Genomic DNA, 25,459 nt, shown 5'->3' on the forward strand with positions numbered 1-25,459 from the left:
TTTAGTTGTCATAGCTCGCATATGTGCATTTTCAATTAAAAATTTGTTAAGATTATCTCTAGCTTCCTTTACTTCTGTCAGCTTTTGCAGGGATTTTGAATCTTTTTTATGTGAGTTTTCCTTAGCTAGGAGAATGCTGGACAGGGAATCAAACTGAGCAGATCTTTGTTTTTTAAGTTTTGCGGTTAGTTGTATAATGACACCCCTAATATAGCCTTTGTAGGACTCCCAGTTATTTGCAACATTTGTATCAGAGGAGATATTGAATAAAAAGTATTTATCTGTATATTTAATTAGTTGGTCAATGATTTCATTATCGGTAAGAATGTATTTGTTTAGTCTCCAGTTCAATCTATGTCTGGGCTTATTGGTCCATTTAAAGGTAGATTTAACTAAGCTGTGATCTGACCACGAAGTGGGCGAAATCTTTGAGTCAACGAGATTCGTTAGAAAAGCTTGATCACAAAATATATAGTCAAGCCTTGTATATGATCGTTGTGGGTGGGAGAAAAAGGTATAATCTTTAGTGGAGGTGTGTACCATTCTCCATGTGTCAAAGAGGTTGAGTGAATGAAGTGATGCATTATTGTTTTTGATCTGTGAGTATCTTAGATAAGAATGGCCTGTAGAAGTATCTAGTGCAGGATCTGAAGGGAAATTAAAGTCCCCACCTAATAAGATGGGGCCCTTAGCTATGTCAAGCAGCTTGTTTATGACTTTGCGGAAGAAGTATGAAGTAGGCCTGATTGGGGCGTAAATGTTTGCAAGTGTAATGGGTTTTCCATAGTAAAGGCCTACCAAAATCAGGATCCTACCCTCAGGGTCGTTAAATTGCTGTAATAAATCAAATGATGTGTTGCGTTTAAATAGAGTGCAAGCACTGTTATGTCTGGTTGGGCCTGAGCTAAAATAATGTTTGTCATAATATTTAGATGAAAGTGTTGGCTCGTGGTTCCTCTTAAAGTGGGTTTCCTGGATCATTATGATATCTAGATTCTTTTTATGGAAATCATGAAGGGCGATTGAGCGCTTTTCAGCAGCTAAAAATCCTTTCACATTCTGGGTGGCAATGGTTATTGACCCTTCATATATACGGGTGGGCATTGTAGGTGCTGTGGATATATGTACTATCTGAGGGAGAGCAAGTTGTAAGTGCAAGGGGGGAACTGGTGAACAAATATAGGGTAAGAAGTTGACAAGTTAGTGTAGGAGGTAAAAAGTTGAATCAGATTGCTGTAATGTCAGAAGTCTTTAAAGGAAAGGAAATGACCTAGGGTTGGTGGAGGCTTCTGGGCAAGCTGGGCATGAGTTTGCTAAAAAGTAGAAGGGAGAATATAGAAAATGGAAGGAAAGGGAGGAGAAGGGAAAAAAAATAGCAAAAAGTTTATATTGACATGTGGACCGTTGTTAAAATACTTCAAAATACCATAGGACCTTGTAGTGATAATATAGAAGCATAAGGCAGTTTCATAACATAAAATAACCTTTCAACATTCAGAAAATAGGGAAAGACATGATTGCGCCAAAGATATAAGGATCTTTCTTGAGCTATTTATAGTACCTCTGGGGACTAAGTATGAAACTTATCGGTAATTATTTAGGGGAGTTCTGTATATAGTCAATGCAAAATCCTTAGCAAATTATCAGAGTTTATAATAATGCTGTTCAATTGTCTATAGGGAAGGGGACTATCCGTAACGCTAATACAAGCTAAGCTCAGTATATACATCAGGGCCAAAGGAGTATTTATTATTGAATATCAGTAAGTGCCATTTTGGCGTATTATACACAATTATAATGTAAGGAGTATTAGTGATTCTGGCACTTGCTCCAGCGGTATTGCAATGTGGGAAGGATCACTTCATAAGAATAGTACTTAGAGTAGGGGCTAGCAGTTACAAGTATTTTCACGGTTAACCAATTGAGCCCAGTGAGTTTATACAGCAGTGTAACTATCAGCAAAAGGTTGAATATGTCTTCAGTAGGAGTTATAGGCCCCACCAGATAAATAAATCATATCCTATGTGAATCTTAGACTAAATTACATCTAAGTTTATCCCAGCAACATATATGTATGTAACATTGACCTTCAATCAAAAATTCAAGCAAAATTAACATAACATAAATTAACATAACATAGTACAATAAATATTTGGATATAGTCTCTGTGATACCTAGAAAAAATATCAGGTTAGAAAAAAATAAAAGTATTGTGATAATAACATTTGACACCTTGATATTGTTCAAGATTTTAGATTTAGTACAAGGCCTAGCAACAAATCCAGGAAAGGCTTCTAGAGAAATACAATGCTAGAGGAAATTTTGTATAGAAGTAATGTTTAAAATAGGATTTTTGGATCTATACTGAAACTAATTTCTGGATATATATTTATCAACTTTGTCAACTGGACCAAGCCAACCCTTACCACATAGCATATATCAAGAGGTAGTTAAGTGAGATCTTTATGAAGCTATGTAGGTTCACCTACTCAAGTGAAACATGATTTTAGGAGATCTCTGTACACAATAGGGCTGGTCCCAGCTTAACAATATTTATATATGTGGCGGTAACGGCTAGGTCTCTAAACAGATAATACAAACATGTCAAGAACTAGTAAATAACTGAGTAAAGTCTCTTTGGTTTTTGAAAAAAGGAAATTTCAAACATGCATAGCACAGAAGTTAGAAACAATATCATATAGCTACGTGTCCCTTTTCAAGGTGGATCGTCTCCAGCACCAATATTATTGGTTTGTCTTCTTTTATTCTGCGGTGCTGTGGATTCCATCCAAGGTCACCTCTGTGATTTAGGAGCCTCGTGTCTGGCTGATGTTGATGATTGAGGGGTTGAATCTTGTGATTCTGGTGGTGATATTCCCAATAGTTGGCAAAATTGCTTAGTATCAGGTGGAAAAAGGCATTCAAATGTTTTCCCATTTTTAACAGCTATAACTGAGGTTGGAAACCCCCACCTATACGGAATCTTCAAAGCACGAAGGTGAGATGTTAAAAAAGAAAAGTCTCTCCTTTTTTGAAGCGTCCTTGTCGATAGGTCTTGAAACACTTGTATTCGGTGGCCCTGGAACATGTTAGATGGTTGTTTTCTTGAATAATTGTAAATAGTTTCTCTGTGTTGAAAATTTTGGAAATGGACAATGATATCACGAGGAGGTAAGCCTTCAGATGGTTTAGGGCGTAAGGATCTGTGGGCCCTGTCAAGTATAATGCCAGATAGATTTCCTGAATTGCTCTTTATTAGGTCTGTGAATAAAGACTGTAGATAGTCCTGAATCTCATTTCCCTGTACAGTTTCAGGAATTCCCCTGAATCGTAGGTTACTCCTCCTGGAGCGGTTCTCTAAGTCGTCAAATTTGTCTTCTAAGTCTACCATGCAATGATGATGTTGGAAAGCCTTAGAGGAGAGATTCGCAATTTTTTGGGATGACACATATTCATGTTCCTCCAAAGTGTCAACCCTATAGCATAGGTCATAGATGTCTTTTTTTTAAGCCTGCACATTCACTCTTAATACAAGACTTAACCTGTTCTATAAGGGCTTCCATAGTGCCATATGTAATGATGTTGTCTTTTCCCATTTCAATAATTTTAGGCTGTAGCTCCATTGCGGCATCTGCGGCCTCACATGAGCTTTCATCATTAGAAGTTGGCATTATATCAGGGTCTTTATTAGATTTTAGTTTATCAGCTTGTTTGAAAAAAGAGCACATAGCCCCTTGGGCTGTTGGTGTTAATTTTTGAGATTTATCACTCCTGGTTAATTCCCTTTGTGACATATTGAAAGGATTTGGAGATGGTACTAATTGTGGCTGTTATAAGAGAAAGTTCTGTTCTGCTATAGTAGTACACCGCTCCCTGGGGGTATTGCTCTCACAGAGCGATCACGGGAAAAAGTATTGGATATGACCCACTGCTACCAGGAACAGTGGGAAAAGGGATAGGAGGGTGTACACTATTTTAAAACCAGGACACAAGTCAATCTCCCAACCGGTAAATTATGCCAGAGATTCTGCACAAGTTAATTCCCTACAGCATAGATGTATTGTTATATACTGTGAAATAAAGTCCAGCAAGATAAATGGAAAGGAAAAAGTATACCTTCTGTGTAAATACAGTTAATTACTTTGTTGCAGCGCCTCAGCTCAAATATATGTATGCAAGAAAGTTTTCAAGCCACTGCTCATTCTGAGATTTTTAATGAACAGCTGATAGGGTGCCCAGATCAAAATATATCGTTATAGAGCATTAGCACTACGCAAAATTATTTTTAATTATATTGACTGCGATGTTCCATGACGCAGTGTGAAAAAACCTTGTGGGTTTACAAAGTGCGGTCCCAGCGTCGCCAGCAAAGTCAGGAGAAAATGAACCAAAGTCGCACCGAGTATTCCACAAGTGGTCCGGAACTCAAGTGAAGGTCCTGTACTTTGATAGCTCAAGGCTTTCAACAGATATGAGCCTTTATGCCCAGCTCACATGGAGAGCTTCAATGATGTGCGGCCATCTTAGTCAGCCGCTCGCCCCGCCTCCCAAGGAATCTTTTTTATCACTCGTAGGACTGAAGCAGTTCACTGACAGTCTGAGAATCTACGCTACAACTTACCTGTTTGTTTTTATTGAAATAATTGGGATCCACAAAAACCGTTACAATATGAATTTAACAGTAACGAGTGAGTGGAATCCTATTGGCTATAAGGAGGTCAACTGACCGTATAGTATCCTTTCAAGGAGAGACTACCTGGATCAGTCACTTTAACAATAAGTGTACTTTTATATTTTCTCTAATTTAAAAGTAATATGTTGCTATAGCGCTGACAAAACAGATGTATAGCTAGTATTTAACCTATATAGAAACAAAACCAAATAATAAGAGGTTTTAAAATACATTGCCTTTTAATTGATTTTAGTAATATTTTAACCAGTGCGCACTGAGGGATGCTTTGAAACAACACAGATATCTGCTAATATTGTGTATATGTTTTTATTTTTATGAAAAAATACATTTCTTGTCTTAAGCAATTTTATTGAGATAGAAATATAAGTGCTGCGCTAGAGTGAACACTCACTGCCTCTCCTAAAATACCCCTTCCACAAGGGTATCAGATAGATACAAAGAAAAAGGAAGAAAAGGAGGAGGGCGCTATAGCGGAGTTCAAAGGATTAATAGAAAGTGCTGAAAAAATGCAATACTAAGTGAAATATTGCCAATGGCAATCAGTAATCAATGATCGATTTGTAAATAGGTGTAAATACAAAAACGTCAAAAAATATATGCATCAAAAAATATCAGTGTAAATATCTTATATAAGTGTACATAAATACAAAATAAATATACAAAAAAACTATTTAATGAAATAAAACACACAATCAGAATATTGCAATGAGTATTTGCATAACCCAAACTAAGTAGCTATAAGGGTTATATCAAGATAGGCCCTTCTTTAGAGAACAAGATAGAAGGGGCCATAATAACACACATCATCACGACACTAATCACAGATCTTTCAATGAAACTTCACGCCCTTTTCAGCAAAAGTCAAACAGGGAAAGATACAAAACAGGAACATACTACACATCACCAACACAGAGATGGATACACCTAAACAGAAACCCCCTACTCCAACCAGACAGGACCAACCACAGAAAAAAGGAAAGAACACCAAATCACTTAGGGGGGATGAGGAGGTAGAAGCAAGACACAGAAGGAGAAGACAAATGGAATAGAAATCTATAATATATCTTCACAGATAATAACTGAACAAGAAAAAAGAATACTAACTAAAGGTTTAAAATGTATTCCTACTCAAGGTGTAAATATATTTCAGTTATTTTTAGATGCCCAAAGGTTCATCAGGAACATCACTGTTAAAACTTTTTTTTCCAAAAAAGACACTTTGTTTTACAAACCTGACGATACATCTACAGGTCACAACCCTAGATCTATTTTTAGAGAAACCTCCAAATTTTACCCTAGTCATTGCAAGTGTAGAAGTGTTTGGCAAATAAATTTTAAAAGACGTAGAGAATATACAGGGAGTGTAGAATTATTAGGCAAATGAGTATTTTGACCACATCATCCTCTTTATGCATGTTGTCTTACTCCAAGCTGTATAGGCTCGAAAGCCTACTACCAATTAAGCATATTAGGTGATGTGCATCTCTGTAATGAGAAGGGGTGTGGTCTAATGACATCAACACCCTATATCAGGTGTGCATAATTATTAGGCAACTTCCTTTCCTTTGGCAAAATGGGTCAAAAGAAGGACTTGACAGGCTTAGAAAAGTCAAAAATAGTGAGATATCTTGCAGAGGGATGCAGCACTCTTAAAATTGCAAAGCTTCTGAAGCGTGATCATCGAACAATCAAGCGTTTCATTCAAAATAGTCAACAGGGTCGCAAGAAGCGTGTGGAAAAACCAAGGCGCAAAATAACTGCCCATGAACTGAGAAAAGTCAAGCGTGCAGCTGCCAAGATGCCACTTGCCACCAGTTTGGCCATATTTCAGAGCTGCATCATCACTGGAGTGCCCAAAAGCACAAGGTGTGCAATACTCAGAGACATGGCCAAGGTAAGAAAGGCTGAAAGACGACCACCACTGAACAAGACACACAAGCTGAAACGTCAAGACTGGGCCAAGAAATATCTCAAGACTGATTTTTCTAAGGTTTTATGGACTGATGAAATGAGAGTGAGTCTTGATGGGCCAGATGGATGGGCCCGTGGCTGGATTGGTAAAGGGCAGAGAGCTCCAGTCCGACTCAGACGCCAGCAAGGTGGAGGTGGAGTACTGGTTTGGGCTGGTATCATCAAAGATGAGCTTGTGGGGCCTTTTCGGGTTGAGGATGGAGTCAAGCTCAACTCCCAGTCCTACTGCCAGTTTCTGGAAGACACCTTCTTCAAGCAGTGGTACAGGAAGAAGTCTGCATCCTTCAAGAAAAACATGATTTTCATGCTGGACAATGCTCCATCACACACGTCCAAGTACTCCACAGCGTGGCTGGCAAGAAAGGGTATAAAAGAAGAAAATCTAATGACATGGCCTCCTTGTTCACCTGATCTGAACCCCATTGAGAACCTGTGGTCCATCATCAAATGTGAGATTTACAAGGAGGGAAAACAGTACACCTCTCTGAACAGTGTCTGGGAGGCTGTGGTTGCTGCTGCACGCAATGTTGACGGTGAACAGATCAAAACACTGACAGAATCCATGGATGGCAGGCTTTTGAGTGTCCTTGCAAAGAAAGGTAGCTATATTGGTCACTGATTTGTTTTTGTTTTGTTTTGAATGTCAGAAATGTATATTTGTGAATGTTGAGATGTTATATTGGTTTCACTGGTAAAAATAAATAATTGAAATGGGTATATATTTGTTTTTTGTTAAGTTGCCTAATAATTATGCACAGTAATAGTCACCTGCACACACAGATATCCCCCTAAAATAGCTATAACTAAAAACAAACTAAAAACGACTTCCAAAACTATTCAGCTTTGATATTAATGAGTTTTTTGGGTTCATTGAGAACATGGTTGTTGTTCAATAATAAAATTAATCCTCAAAAATACAACTTGCCTAATAATTCTGCACTCCCTGTACAAACTAAACCCTGCCATTTCAATGTGACAAAACAAGAATCTGACATTATCAAATCCCTTAAAGGAACAGTCAACACCTGAATTTTTGTTGTTTTAAAAGATAGATAATCCCTTAATTACCAATTCCCCAGTTTTGCATAACCAACACAGTTATAATTATACACGTTTTGCCTCTGTAATTACCTTGTATCTAAGCCTCAGAAGACTGCCCCCTTATTTCAGTTCTTTTGACAGACTTGCATTTTAGCCAATCAGAGCTGTCTCCGTGGTAAATTCACGTGCATGAGCTCAATGTTATCTATATGAAATACGTGAACTAATGCCCTCTAGTGATTAAAAACTATCAAAATGCATTTAGATTAGAGGCAGCCTTCAAGGTCTAAGAAATTAACATATGAACCACCTTTCAACTAAGAATACCAAGAGTACAAAGCAAAATTGGTGATAAAAGTAAATTGGAAGGTTGTTTAAAACAACATGCCCTATTTGAAACATGAAAGTTTTTTTTGGACTTCACTGTCCCTTTAATAAAAGAGAAGATATTATCATAAAAGAAGCCGATAAAGGTAGTGGCATTGTCATCATGGACAGGGAATATTATTTATAAGAAGCAAATAGGATTCTATCTGATTGAAATAGAATCCAAAAAAGAAGTTTAGTCAGGAATTACAAGATATGTTACTACAAGCACTTGATAGAGATATCATTTCACCACAAAAATTCCAATTTCTTTATACAACAGATTCTAAAACACCTATTTTTTACTTTCTGCCAAAAGTACATAAGAATCCAAATAGACCTCCGGGGTGTCCTATCATTAGTGGGATAGATTCTCTTACATCCAATTTATCTGCCTTCATTGATTTCTTCCTACAGCCATATTCTCAAAAATACAAATCATATCTTAAAGATACCACACACGTATTAAATACTTGGAATTAAATAAAATGGGAACCTAATTTCTGTTGTGTTACCATGGATGTCACATCACTTTATTCAATTATTGATCACCATAAAGGTTTACAAGCAGAGAGATGGAGATTGGAACAAGATACAAGTTTAGCCATTTCACTTCTTGAATTTATTATCCTATCAATAGATTTAATTCTTACTCACAACTTTTTTTGGTTCAATAACAATAGATATCTACAACTTTGTGGGAACCAGGTTTGCCCCAAGTTATGCCAACATCTATATGGATTACTTTGAACACCACTTTGTTTGGCAGATTGATCCATATGGGATGGACCTGGTGACATGGCGGAGGTACATCAATGATGTTTTGTGCATCTGGAAGGGAGACATTGAGACATTACAATCATTCATTTCTCACATTAATAACAAATACATGAATATTATATTGACCCCTGAAATACAAATTTGTATTAGAAGAAACTATACACAATAAAAAACTTTTTTTAAAAGTGTGACATAAATACTTAGATTATACAAGATAGTCATCATCATCCTTCTTGGCTTAAAGCCATACCGAAAGGACAATTTCAATGCATCAGGCGAAATTGTGATAGAATAGAAGACTATGAAGAGCAATCCAATATATTAAAAACATTTTTTTTTACAAAAAGGTTATAAAGAAAACTTTCTTGAACTAGACAGACAAGAGGTAAAAAATTAAGGCATATTCCTTACTCAAAGGCCATAAACATGAAGCTTATCAACAATCAATCTTTCCCTAGGTTTATCACCACCTTCAATTCTGGACACAACCAGATCAAAAATATTATTAGTACACATTGGCACATATTAAAAACTGACGAGACTCTGGCCAAAATAATTCCCAATAAACCCAGAATAACATTTAGAAGAGGAATCAACTTTAAACAAAAGTTGGCCACTTCTTTAATCAAATGCATGAATGCTAAAATTCCTCTTCAGATTTCAAATCTCAATTTATACCTGTGGCCATTGTAAAGGCTGTAACTACACCAAAAGGGTGCATAAGACATTTACATCAACAATCACTGGAAAAACCTTTGAGATTGAGAAATTTACAAGTTGTAAAACTACTTATGTTATCTATTTGTTGCAATGTAAATGCCAGATCCATTATTTAGGACAAACTACTAGGTTTGTGAAAACAAGAATTCTGGAACATATGAACAAAATAGACAAGAAACATGAGGACCATGGAGTCCCCATACATTGCATGAATAGCAGCCTTTAGCTAAAATATAGACTTAAAAAGTTCACTTAATATTTTTATAATTTCTTTTTTTCACTGTTCACATAAATATCACTCAATTATTATTATTATTATTCTATAAGAATTGTTTGCACATAATGTTTAATATATCTTTCAATTGTTAATTGTTTTCTGCTGTTGTTATATATATATATATATATATATATATATATATATATATATACTGTTCACTTGTTTATAATTGTGTATTGTAGAAATTCACTGCGGATTCTTTCACGTAACTCATCATCCTTCGTTTTTCGGTGTCCCTTATTGGTCAATTCTTTATATGCAAGTCTTCCATCATTGGATCAAAGTTTTTCACATGATGGACCTGAAATGGAACTTTACTATTCACAACTCGATTGAGGACTGTTGCTAATGAATTCGCTACTGGCTATTACCTTAACACATGATGATTCATTCTAACATCAAGCCAACATCTATTCTATTGGTCCTAAGAATCACATGACATACTTTGACCTGAAATAGAACTTTGTTCTCTTTACTACCTGATTGAAACCTGGTTTTATGTAATTTGTTGTACTTTCTGTGATTGATTATTTTTGTCCTTACCCATTTAATATTGAAATTTGAATATAAATGAATGAGAAATATTCACTATCGACATAGTTTTTGATTATTTTTATTAACAAAAGAGTTTATCTGGTTAAGGATAAAAATCGATATTGTTAACATGTTTACTTTGTGAGTCCAACCTCCGGTAATACCGGATATTGGAACCTTCGCAACCTGTATTTAATCAGAGATGTTTGTCACAGCACAGCCATTGTACACCTGCTTTTACTTGTTATTTATCATTGCTCTTGAGAGAGACGTTTTTATGTTGAAACACGTTGAGCTAATAAATATTTTGTATTTTTTACCAACATTATTTGTGTTTTCTGCTTTTTGCTGTGACCACGCCGATACATGGATTCCAAGGAGTAAGTGATTACTTTTTTTTATATATGGAGTCCTTACCTTTTTATCAACGGAGTATATCATTCTTTCCTCAGTTTGACTGCATCATATGTATCGAGGGGATTTCCTCCAGACCGGCTGAGAATACAGATCTTATGGAGTGAGTATATTGCACTCATATCTACATACATCAAACCGTTTTCTTTTACCATCAGAAATATTTACATATCCAGAACGATCCAGAGAGGACCTGCACCATCTACATTTCTAAAGTCCATAATAAGAAACAATAATCCATCCCTTGCTAGATTTCCTGTTTTTGCTTTACTGTTTCTTCCCCCTTACCTACACTCCTCGTTTCTTATTTGAATTTTTCCAGCAGACACTTACTATGTATTTACGTATACATACAAACACAAACAAAGACATACACACACGCACACACACATGATTAGTATCAGCTGTTGACTAAGGGCCTGATTGTCAAAATCTCTCCGCCATGGAGAGAAATCACATATCATCTTTGGAATTTTTTTAGACCTTATGTTGACATATATGAGTCTCTTCATCACACAGAATCCTGCAAAGTGAGATACACATATATCAAGGTAAAGTTTATCTTTGTAAAATTCTTTAAAAAACCTTGTCAATCTGACAAGACTTCTTAGATCATCATGCCTGAGCAGTAAAACTATATCGGACCTTAAGAGATAAGCCCAAGCACCTCACCATAGGCCGTTCAGACTTTCATACAGGCTTTTAATTAAGCATGCTAATTGCTCTTGAGGGTGCTCTAGCTACATCTGTTTCCCTAGATAAAAGCGGACAAAAAACAATAATTGATTGCAGTGCCAGATTTGACTGAACATTTGAATGTTGTGGTTATTTTGCCATTGGTTTACTGAGTTATTTAACTAATAGAAAAATATAATTATAGATACCTTAGCATCATTTTGTCATCAATATTTGGAAATTCCCACTAACATAAATCATACACCATACACACTAAAACCTTTTTTAAAAAGTGTGACGTAAATACTTACATTAGACTAGATAGTCATCATCATCCTTTTTGGCTTAAAGCCATACCGAAAGGACAATTTCAATGCATCAGGCAAAGTTGTGATAGAATAGAAGACTATGAAGAACAATCCAATATATTGAAAAATAGATTTTTACAAAAAGGTTATAAAGAAAACCTTCTCGAACTAGACAGGCAAGAGGTCAAAAATAAAGACAGAAATTCCTTACTCAAAGGCCATAAACATGAATCTTTCCACAATCAATCTTTCCCTAGGTTTATCACCACCTTCAATTCTGGACACAACCAGATCAAAAATATTATTAGTAAACATTGACACATATTAAAAAGTGATGAGACTCTGGCCAAAATAATTCCCAATAAACCCCAAATAACATTTAGAAGAGGAACCAACAAAAGTTGGCCCCTTCTTTAATCAAAATGAATCATTCATGAATCCTAAAATTCCTCTACAGATTTCAAATCTCAGTTTATACCTGTGGCCATTGTAAAGGCTGTAATTACACCAAAAGGGTGCATAAGACATTTACATCGACAATCACTGGAAAAACCTTTGAGATTGAGAAATTTATAAGTTGTAAAACTACTAATGTTATCTATTTGTTGCAATGTAAATGCCAGATCCAATATTTAGGACAAACTACTAGGTTTGTGAAAACAAGAATTCTTGAACATATAAACAAAATAGACAAGAAACATGAGGACCATGGAGTCCCCATACATTGCAATAGATGTCCCATGTTTGATAAGAATGATTTTTTTAGACCTTATGTTGCCATATATGAGTCTCTTCATCACACACAGAACCCTGCAGAGCGAGATACACATATATCAAGGTAAAGTTTGTCTTTGTAAAATTCTTTAAAAGACCTCATCAATCTGACAAGACTTCTTAGATCATCATGCCTGAGCAGAAAACTTTATCGGTCCTTAAGAGATAAGCCCAAGCACCTCACTGTAGCCCCTCCAGACTTTCATACAGGCTTGTAATTAAGTGTGCTAATTTCTCCGGAGGGTGCTCTAGTTTCATCTGTTTCCCTATATAAAAGCAGATAAAAAACAATAATTGATTTCAGTGTCAGATTTGACTGAACATTTGAATGTTGTGGTTATTTTGCCATTGGTTTACTGAGTTATTTAAATAATAGAAAAATATGATTATAGATACCTTACCATCATTTTGTCAGCAATAGTTGGAAATTTCCACTAACATAAATCATAAATCTACCATTTTTTTTTATTCTGATAAAAGTTGATCAGGGCAGAATAGATGAATATTTAAAATATAGGTATTTGTATATAATCCTTTGAAAACTACCTGCTGTAAAAATCCTAACTAATTTAATATGACATTTATTTTATATTCTCCAAACTGTCCATACCATTTAGGACTGTCAAGTCCAAGGTTAACTTGACATTTTTCATCACAATTTCTGATGGTTGCTTTTTAATGTTCCAGTTTTTTTCTTTTCCGTTTTTTTTCTTTTCAAGATTTATCCTTTCTTTATTTATTTGCATCACTGTGTATTTTATGTTTTCCATCAAAGTATAGGCATATCTCAGTGGACTTTTTATACTCTATGAACATTTAATTATTTTCTAAGGGGAATTTTATTGAAATGTAAAAAATTATGCACTTAGCTAGTGTATGAATGAGATGTGACACACAGTCGAAAATATAAATGCAAACTTCAGTTACTAATTTTCTATTGACATTCTCCTCTAATACTTATGACATAGAAGCGTTAAACAATAGACATCCCAAATTGATTTTCTTGACTAAAAATACAGCTGAGCAATGTGTCAAGATGGATAGTTACTTCAACTATTCATTCTCTACTGTCAGTTAGAAGGTGATTTATTATTGACCTAAAGGTCAATATCTTTTTTCTGTTGATCAGCGGGTTTGTTACATTTCACACAAAAAATATTTTAACATCACAAATTCTAAATGCTCTCACTATAGCAAAAATATTTTGGGCTAGATTAGAAGTGGAGCGCTAAATTAATGTGATAATTAACCAGCCATTACAAGGGGCTGGTTATTGCTACCGCAGCTCGCGGCAGCAATTAGCACTCAGAAAATTAACCAGAGATTTGATCTCTGGTTAATTTTCTAAAAGTGCTCCAAATGCCCTCAAATTTTAGTTTTTTATTAAAATCTAGCATTTAAAAAACAAAAACAAAAAACAACTGCACTAGGCAGCTTTTGGGGTCAAAAGTTGGTGGGAGTGGGGTGCCTTTTCATTGTGGTCTATGAGAACTGTGTGTTCCCAGTAAATATACTGTAAATGTATATAAGCATATACATATATATTTACAAATGCTGCCATTGCTGAGTGACTTACCCCCTTCGCTGCGCTTAAGTTCTGATGTCGTCTCTGATGACATCAGAACGAGGCTCCCATTGGAGCCTATGGAAGCGTGCTCTTGTGAGTGCAATGCTTCCCAGCAAAATGAATGTGTTTGCATTCCTGTTAACTTGTAATGCCAGCTGGTATTCCACAGTGGAGCACTAATATCGCTTTCTTGAAAGCGATATTTAGTGCTTAACTTGTAATCTGGCCCTTTAATTTTCATCCATAATTATCTATATTTCCCTATGTAAATAATTCATTACTTGCTTTTACTAACTTGCCAAATGACACCTCTTTGTCATTGTCCATAAGTAAACTGTATAAAGTCTGTAAATATTTAATAAATGAAACAAATTTGCAAAGCACAAATGAAGACCACAACTACCATTGGGCAAGATTACAAGTAGCACGTTATGAGTTTTTCACGTGCGATGTGGTCTTTTTGCAACCAATTTCCATTGTATTGCAAGTCTTGAAAAATTGCTATTGCGCGTGTGCATTCGCCTTTTTATGCAACAATCTTTTCCACACTTGAAGAGCTGTAGTTAACAGCTTTGCACAACAAAAAAGTTTCACGAAACACTTCAAAAATACATTACAAAGTACAGTTACTCTCATATTAACACTGTCTAATAAAAATTATTTAAAAAAAATATTATACACAAAAGTTATAAGGGCTCAAAGATATGAGATCTTGGGGGTTAATAAAAAAATGCTGACGTAGGGATTTTACATTGACATACATACACATACATAGAGAAACATGGATTTATATGTATAGAGATATGTTTAACTATAGAGATAATAAAAAGAATTCACATTACAATCTTATGCACATTAATCAATATCTCAGATATATTTTTAAAGAGATTTTCGCATAGAGATAGCTAGACATATATATATATATATATATATATATATATATATGTATATATATATTCATATATCGCTATAAATAGATATATCTATTAAAAAATAATCACATATATAGAGAAATAGTTATTTAGAATTAAATAGAACATATTTCGTGGCAAAATTTTCTTTTGCATTATGAAATATTCACATTTTCATGTACACTTTTTGAGGATAATACGTCACCGGCTTTGCGCAACAGATTAACAGATTAGGGTTTTTGTGATTTTTTTTTTCTATTTGTCTTCTTCATTGACTTCTATGGGGAATACGTGAACACACAAGCAATTTCGATGTTTGCATTATGTGGCTTAACGTGCGCAAAATAAGTTATTTATCAACTTGTAATAGCTGCACAACCCAAAATGCCAAAAAGCCACATCACGCATCGAGTTTTCGCAACTGATTTGCCACGCGACTTGAAATCTCGCCAATTGTTTTTTAAGCATTTTTTCTGACAGATAAATCATTTCATCATTGACCTTTGAATACGTCAACGTTTCACACCACCAAAGATAAGCACTAATGAAAAACAGAAGACACTATGTAAAATATTACTTATACTGTTAGTGTGTTGTACTATACGGTATCTTTATTTTAACAATTGTGGTTTTGCCAGTTTTGCTTTAGGATTTATAGGAAATTAAAATATTTTTTTTGCCCTAAAGTGATTAAGTTCTTTTCCCCCCAAAAAAGCTACCCCATTCTACAATAAAAGCAAGCCCACCCACTAAAAAAAAACAACTATCTAAAAAAAGAAGGGCATTTGGTAGGGCATTGCCCTAAACATCTATTCTAAAATAAAAAAACAATCCAAAAAAGCCTACCACTAAAAACCAAAGATGGTACTCGCCAAACTTGAATCTATCTCCTACGTGATTGCCAACTGCAGTGCTCCTCTTCTCTCCTGGAGGCGGTGCTCTTCTATCTTCATTCCAGCAGCAGTGGTCTTCTATCTTCATCCCGGTGCTGGTTGTCTTCTATCTTCATCCCGACGGCAGTGTTTTTTTTTTTCTTCATCCATCTTTTTTTCTTATCTTCTTATCTTCCATCCAACTTCCTCTTCATGCTCTCACCCGCCGCACACTGAATTTTGAATGAGAGATACCCCTTTTATATAAAGGTACCCTTGCATTCTTATTGACTGATTTTCTAAATCAAATTCAAATTAGCCAATAGAAAAAGCTTTCATTTTATTGGCAGATTTGGATTTGAAAATCAGGCAATTCTAATTTGGCTTTTTGTGAGCATTGAGTTAGCGCGCAAGTGAAAATATTTTACTTTCAATTTGTAATTCACACACCACCTGACGCGCACAAAAAGCCACAGTCGAGTGTAGTTAGCATGCGAGCAGGAGCTGTAAATAGTGCTCCACTCGTATTCTAGCCATTAGTGTTTGTTAGTTGTTTTTTAAAGCAAAAGAAAGAACTTTAAAACTTTTGCTAACACTGTAGTGCAATTATTACCCACTTGCAGTGTGTCTTTTAACAGTTTTAGATTTAAATTTAAAGTAGTAGACTAGTAGATAAATTAAAGGGACACAGTTATATTAATGAATAATGAAAGACGTGCACTTGAACATTTGAAACCAAACCAAAATATAGTAATAAGCAATGCGGACAAGGGAGGTGGTATAGTACTACAAAATTTTGATGACTACATCTTAGAATCGCAAAGAATTCTTAATGATAAAGATTACACTATTTTAGATAACGATCTGACTATACACTATCTAACACTGCTTAAAAACCTACTACAGGAAGGCTACAACAAAAACATTCTGTCCAAATCAGAAAATAATTTTATGTATATAGATCATCTGGATATAGTTCACTTCTACCACCTCCCAGAGATCCACAAAGATCTAGCCTGCCCACCTGGTAAACCTATAATTGCCGGAGTCAACTGTTTAACTAGTGGAATATCTTGCTATGTAGACCTCCATCTACAAAAAATTGTATCCAATTTACCCTCATACATTAAAGATACTACACATCTATTACTACAATTCATAACAAAGATCACAAATTTATTTGGTTTACATGTGACGTTAGTAGTTTATATTCCAAAATACCACATGAATTGGGTATATTAGCAGTTCAGGTTATTTTAAATCAGGATCTCAATATATCCATAGAACAGAAAATACTTATAGAAAATCTTGTACGGTTCCCTCTGGAGCACAATTATTTCATATTTCAAAGCAAGTACTATTTACAAGTGATTGAACAGCCATGGGTACCAGATTTGCCCCCAGTTATGCCAACATTTATATGGGGGCATTTGAAGAATATTACATCTATTCTTCACCTTGGTGGGCAAATCTGGTGTACTATGGCCGTTATACAGATGATCTGATCTTCATTTGGGATGGAGAATTATGATCCATAGAACCATTTATCAGTCATTTAAACCAGAATCAACTGGGTCTCCTTTTCACCCATAAAATCGACCAAAACCAGATTGAATTTCTTGACCTACAATTAAGTTGGTCAGACTCAGGTCACATAAAATCCAAAACATTCTTTAAGAATGTTGATAGAAACAGCTATCTAGATTATACAAGTAATCATTACCACAAAAAAAGAAAAAGTATATTCCTTGGTGTTTAGCTTGAAAATTACACCAGAGCTGAGTTAAAAAATGAAAAACTTTATTATGATTCCATAAGATAGACGAGTGCTCCTTATAAAAGTAAAAAAATGGGAATAAAAGTTTGACCGGTTTCGGTCTCTGGGACCGTAGTCATAAACTTAAAAACTACCTGCTGTGCAGGACATTTAAATGGAATGGTATCCTCCTATTGGAGGATCCAAACCTCCCATTTTCTTTAACTATTTGTTACCATGTACAAACAAAAAGACACATTTATGTGAATATTAGAAGTTTAAAGCAGAACATTACATATTTCTTGTGCAAACCTGATACAAAACGTGGTCTATTCTTTTGTAGAATTCATCTTACATATGTATTGTTATTATCATGTATACAAAAAAATACACATATATAAGAAATATACCTAAATGGTTAACCCATCACTAGATTACAACTTGGCTATCCATATCTATATAGTACACATGAAACTGTTAGTTAATAGAATATGCCAATTAGCATATTTATCTATATGTTTCCTGATATTGGTTAAATATTCACCTAAAATCTAGGACCACACATAGATCAAACTATACTATATAATAAACTTCTTAATCATGATCTATTTTAAGGGCGCAACCAAGGGGTAGATAATTCTATTGTACAATTTTTGGTACTACTTACAAAGATAATAGTGTTATATCAGGCCATATAATACTTTAGACACTAGGACCAGTAATTTCACCTATTCCAATAGTTTATAATGTCGAACTCAGAGTTGAATCCAACAGGCAGCAGGCTACTCAATTTGTGTATCCAGTAAATTTCCTGTTGTGCCAAAATCTGGAATTTATCTCCCCCCCTAGGGGGTTTTTGGATCAATTCAATAGCCTGCCACCTGAAGGAGCCAACTTCGCCATTATGTTCCTCCAAAAAATGTCTTGATAGGGCAGAAACTGCTCTTTCCTTACTGATATGGGCCAGATGTTCTTTCACCCTTGTGCCCACCTCTCTCGTAGTTCTTCCAACATACTGTCTATTACAAGAGACACATTCAACCAGATAGACCACGTATTTGCTCTTACACTTAATGCAGCCCCTTGTTTCAAATGTTTCTCCAGTAGTTGCAGAAACAAAATTTCTAGAGACATGGATATACTCACAGGACCTACAGGAACGTTTACTGCACCTGTAGGTACCTTTAAAGTGTAACCATGAGCTCTCTCTCTGTTTGGTCCTTAGAAGGCTTGGAGAAAGAATATTGCCCAATGTCATATTACGTTTATAGACAAACTGGCAACCTTCACTTATGGTACTCCTCAATTGTCTATCCCCTCTAAGGATTGACAAGTTCTTATGTATAACATTGCAGACTTGGTAGTACTGGTTAGAGTACGCCGTCACGAATAGAGGCTTCTGATGGGCACCCTGTTTATCAGTGAGGCCTTCTCTTTTTCTTGGTACCAGTAGATTACTCCTCTCAATCATTTGCACTTCTCTGAATGCTCTATTTACAACCTTCTTAGGGTAATTTCTAGCTCTTAGTTTTTAAGCTAAACACCAAGGAATATACTTTTTCTTTTTTTGATTTCACATTGTGGAGTACTGGGACTCCATTCTGCCTTTTATTCCTATGGTTTATATTGGACTACTGGCTTATGCCTTACCCCCAGCTTGGAGGGAGGAGCATCAGGGTTTGTGCAGCTAGCTACGAGACCTCTATACAAACTACCTAAGAACAGGCTGAGACGGCCCCCAATCTCCTGAGTAAGCACTGCAGTTATCGCGAGAGATCTAAGGAGAGAAGCCACGATCAGCGGCACTAACCACGGAACGCAAGTATTGCAAGACATTTCTTGTTTTTTCAACAGGAAGGAGGAACCGCGAACAGCGCTACTCATTAGAGGGACACCAAGGATCCGGAGCAGCAGCGGTGAAATCAAGTACGGTACATGACAACATCTTTCTTTAATTGTGGCTCTATTTTGATAGCTGATGGCAGCTTATGATGTACTTATTTATGTGTGCAATGCTCAAGTTTGACACAGCTTTTTGCAAGTACTGCTACTGTTTCAATAAGGTGAACTAAGTTTAAGTACACACAAGCTCTAATTTCACACTGCCAGCTATCTTTGAACTGCACAAAGCTTGATAGTTTACTTTTATCATAATACCGCTTGATGCCTGTCTACAGCGCTTTATATATCTGAATTTGGAATTGGTTATAATTGGTCTCTATTGCTAGCTGCTGGTTGCAAAGGTAACGACCCTGTTTTAGCTCCCAGCACCCACCTGAATTGTCTAAGAACTTTTGGTCCACTATTTGTTGCTTCTTCATTTATAAATTATTACCACAGTTGGAAAAAGAATATTCCATTCAGTCAGTTCAGAAGAATAAAAATAAATTGATCATCCACATTAGACTTTGAGGAACAATCAGAAGTTCTAATCACCCGTTTTAAAGAAAAGGGCTACCCCAAAGCTTGATCGATCGAGGCCTCACTAAAGCTAGAGACCTCGGTAGATCACAAATACTATTAAAAAAACCTAAGACAGGGGAACTTCTGGGCAGCGGCCATTTTAGGTTGCAATATTCTGAGCTGCTCCTGGCAAGTGAGATTTTATCCTCAAAGCAGCGGTAATTGGAATCTTCCAGGATCTAGGAACCCAGATTCTAAGTTGTGAAAGACACCTGCTTCAATCAAGCCTTTTGCCGCAGCCCTACGCAGCCCTTATATACCGGAGATTGTCTGGGGGCCTATGCCTCCATTCCAACCCCCCAGCAGGTATCGTTGACTGCCTGCTGTAACACAGTCTTGAGAGTAAGCTGCAATCCAATTCTTCAAATTCTTGCCTAAACATTGAGGAGACATATTTGGCAATACGAAGCCTGTTGCTCGATTTTGAGCGTACAATGCGTGACAAGCTAGATCGCTTTTTGTACACTATGGAACGCACCCATAAAGGGGATGTACCTGAGTCTCGCACAGTGATACATGCAGAGGCTGCTCGTTCAGACAGGCGCTAAGCAACTGGATCTGACTTACCTTCTTGATGATTGTGCAAGTCCCTGCAACAGCTTCTTACCTTCCACTCTGGACCTTGTCCGGGGAGTTGCTATCGATTCTTCGGAGGGAGACCATGAGGATTCGCAGGTTGCGGTGCACACAGGAAGGCATTTGTTTCTGTTTATGTCTCTTTAACCCTGCTCCAATAATATAAAATGTATATTGTGCTCCTTATTTAAATGTAAATAGACATTGCTATCCAGCTTGGTATGAATTTCTGGGACTTATCTACTGTTGCATTTATATCAGGCTTGTTCCCTTCAATATATCAAGCTTAGAGCAATGTTTTAATGTGGTGGGTTCCAGACCACTATGGTCCTTTATGTTAAGTGGGGGGACAATTTGTACCTTTACGCCAGTATTATTATATATCTATTAATAGATCACAGTGTATTTAGAGGTTCTACCTATGTTCTTATGTTCTGTTATGCATTCAGGATACCCTCAGATACCTATATATTTCGCTTTTGCCTATATACTACTTATTTTACTTACTATAGGCTCACAGGACATGTCTCAATGTGTATTTACTTTGATAGTCCACTGACCATATGTGATAGTTTATGTGAGGAACTAAGCTTGGAATGGCACATGATATCTGTGTATTACAGTATTTATGTTAACTATCTGTGTTTAACTATACCATAATTTCACAAGTATGACTCCTTAGATACAATACCATCTTGGCCCCCACATAACCTCTACTAATTATTCAGTTTGCAATGGAAGCCTCCTTGGGTAGTAGCCTGCCTCAGCCTGATTTGTTATATTTGCACCTCCACTTGTGGGGTTTAGCTCCATAGGCTTCCACGTGGCTTATATTTTACTGCATTAAATCCACCACAAGATCTAATTAAATAATTTTGCTGGGTCTCTTTATCTCATAGATTTTTTATAGTCTTACAGTAGACTCAATATACTGTCTGTGGCCGAGATAGTACGAATAGCATATAATCCTCCCTCAATCCTCTTGTAATACGTAGAGATCCCATGTAAAATTCTACTACTACTTGTGGCTTTATTATACCTTAAGCTTATTAACCTAAATAGGTGCATAGGGAGTTTGTATAATATAGTAGGACCCACTTTTCTCGACCCCCTGAGGAGGCTTCAGCCTTTACCCTAGAACGCATGTTATTCATTATTATTACTTCCAAAAGAGGTTTACCTTGTTCTGCTCTAGCATATATTTAAGTATTAGCTCTGTGGCTAAATCCTGAGCATTGGTATTCTTCTTTACCTAATAGTAGCTCCAAGTCTATGGTAGTTATAGCTCTCTGCTTGATTTCCTATAGGAGGGCCCAAAAATTCGCCCCAAATTATTGTGTTAAGCTAATTATTTCCTATTTCGACAAGTGCTTTAAAGCTGCAGCTACTTGCTCAGATGTCAATGGTCTAATACCTTCACACAACTTTATAGAAGCACATTTATTGATATCAGTTTATGGCCTAGGTGTGGCCTATCAGGTTCTCATAGAGTATATAAAACATTGTGTTAAGTTACTTATTTCCTATTTTGATAAAGGCGCTGCAGCTGCATTTTCAGATGTTTATGGTTATAATTTAACCTTAACGTTTATATAAAATGGTACTAACGCATTGGGTCTTAGATAGGCCCTGATGATATATTCCCCAACATTTACCCCATTTCTGTGGGGGTATGCTTCATCTTAATTTTTGCATATAAAAGGTGGGTCTTGTGATACAAACGTATAAAGTTCATATTAACGATTAAAAAATTAGGTTTGTCACCTGAGATCCAAAAGTGGTCTCCTTTGTTGAGGTTAACCTCCTATAGTGTAGACATTTCCTACTGAGGCCCAAAAGTGACATTGTGTGATATCAGGGAGGTGTAATGATCATCAGGCATATCATATGTTTTATTGTTTTGTATTCTATGTATGCCTTGTAACATTCCTCAAATAAAAATTATTTAAAACAAAAACAAAAAAAAAACTAAGACAAAAAGAAATACTAACAACACACCCAATTTCATTGCTCGTTACAATCAAAATTACAATAAAATAAAAAACATCAGCCGCAAACATTGACATATTATCAAACAAGACCCCATATTAGAATTTTTTTTAAAAAAAGAACCTATAATTACTTTTAAAAGAGCACCAACTATTAGAAAAAAAATTGCACCTAGTAATATAGACAAAACAATTTGCAACTCCAATTTTAACCCCAACTTAGATTCCGCTAAACCCAAACACCCCTTTGGCTTAAAAGGTGTTTACAAATGTAACCGAACAAATTGCAACACATGCCTTTCGTTGAATATAAAATATAAAAAAACATTAAAATCCAACACAACTAATGAAGAATTTATCATTTCTGATTTTTTAACATGCAAAAGCTCCTATGTGATCTACCTCATTGAGGGTTTTTGTGGAGCACAGTATACAGGGCGCACAAGTTGTAGAAACGTACGAAAAGGCTTTCTCAAACAAAGCGTATCAAGACATTGTACTTTGCACCATCATTCTAAAGAAAGCACCAATGAAAATTACCCCAATAGAACAAATTTCATTTCATTCAACATATAACCGATTAACCGTATAATACGTCTCCGCCAACGGGAGACATCTTGGATTTACAAACTTCAAACTCTATATCCCAATGGTCTAAATGACAATATAGATTTAGCTGCTTTCAATAATTGAATACTTTAAAAGTTTTATTACATCAGTCTCCAATCTACATTCATACATCTTTCACATTACCTTGAATTAAATATATCTGCCTCTAAGAAAATAATTTTTACCAATCTACAATAGTAAAAACAAGATCGATTACTAACTTAAAACTTAAAATTTATAGTTTACCAAACAGACGGCCAGATTACGAGTTTTGCGTTATGAGGGGTGCGGTGCTATCTTGCACGTTATTGTCATCGCTCACTTTCCTACAGCGCTGGTATTACAGGTTTTTATAAACCCAGCGTTATTAGGCAAGAAGTGAGCGTAGAGCAAAATTGTGCTCCAACCGCACTCCAATACCAGCGCTGCTTAAGTCAGCAGTGAGCTGGTTTTACATGCTCGTGCACGATTTCCCCATACACATCAATGGGGAGAGCCGGCTGAGAAAAAGTCTAACACCTGCAAAAAAGCAGCGTAAAGCTCAGTAACGCAGCCCCATTGATTCCTATGGGGAAACTAAATTTATGTTTACACCTAACACCCTAACATGAACCCCGAGTCTAAACACCCCAAATCTTACACTTATTAACCCCTAATCTGCCACCCCCGACATCGCTGCCACCTACATTATACTTATTAACCCCTAATCTGCCGCTCTAGACATCGCCGCCACCTACATTATACTTATGAACCCCTAATCTGCTGCCCCCAACATCGCCGACACCTACATTATATTTATTAACCCCTAATCTGCCGCCCCAATGTCGCCACCACTGTAATAAACATATTAACCCCCTAAACCGCCGTACTCCCGCATCGCAAACACTAGTTAAATATTATTAACCCCTAATCTGCCGCCCCTAACATCGCCGCCACTATACTAAATTTATTAACCCCTAAACCTAAGTATAACCCTAACACTTAATAAATAAAACTTACTATCATTACCTAAATTATTCCTATTTAAAACTAAATGCTTACCTATAAAATAAACCCTAAGCTAGCTACAATATAACTAATATTTACATTGTATCTAGTTTAGGGTTTATTTTTATTTTACAGGCAAGTTTGTATTTATTTTAACTAGGTAGAATAGTTACTAAATAGTTATTAACTATTTACTAACTACCTAGCTAAAATAAATGCAAATTGACCTGTAAAATAAAACCTAACCTAAGTTACACTAACACCTAACCTTACACTACAATTAAATAAATTACCTAAATTAAATACAATTAACTAAATTCAATACAATTACCTAAATTACAAAACCCCCCCACTAAATTACAGAAAATAAAAAAACAAATTACAAGATCTTTAAACTAATTACACCTAATCTAATAACCCTATCAAAATATAAAAAGCCAACCCAAAATAAAAAAACCCTAGCCTAAAATAAACTACCAATAGTCCTTAAAAGTGCCTTTTGCGGGGCATTGCCCCAAAGAAATCAGCTGTTTTACCTGAAAATAAAAATACAAACAACCCCCCCAACAGTACAACCCACCACCACACAACCAACCCCCCAAATAAAACCCTAACTAAAAAAAACTAAGCTCCCCATTGCCCTAAAAAGGGCATTTGGATGGGCATTGCCCTTAAAAGGGCATTTAGCTCTACTGCGGCCCAAAACCCTAACCTAAAAATAATACCCAGCCAATAAGCCCTTAAAAAAAACCTAACACTAATCCCCTGAAGATCCACTTACAGTTTTTAAGATCCGACATCCATCCACAATGAAGCCGGGAGAAGTCCTCATCGAAGCGGCAAGAAGTCCTCAACGAAGCCAGGAGAAGTCTTTATCCAAGCCGGGAGAAGTGGTCCTCCAGACTGGCAGAAGTCTTCATCCAGACGGCATCCTCTATCTTCATCCTTCCAGTGCTGAGCGGGTCCATCTTCAAGACATCCAGTGCGGAGCATCTTCTTCCAAAGATGACTACCCGACGAATGAAGGTACCAAGATGGCGTCCGTTAGATTCTGATTGAATTCAGCCAATCGAAATTAAGGTAGAAAAAATCCTATTGGCTGATGCAATCAGCCAATAGGATTGAGCTTGCATTCTATTGGCTGTTCCAATCAGCCAATAGAATGTGAGCTTAATCC

Source organism: Bombina bombina, chromosome 3, assembly GCF_027579735.1.
Source record: "Bombina bombina isolate aBomBom1 chromosome 3, aBomBom1.pri, whole genome shotgun sequence".
Lineage (NCBI taxonomy): Eukaryota > Metazoa > Chordata > Amphibia > Anura > Bombinatoridae > Bombina > Bombina bombina.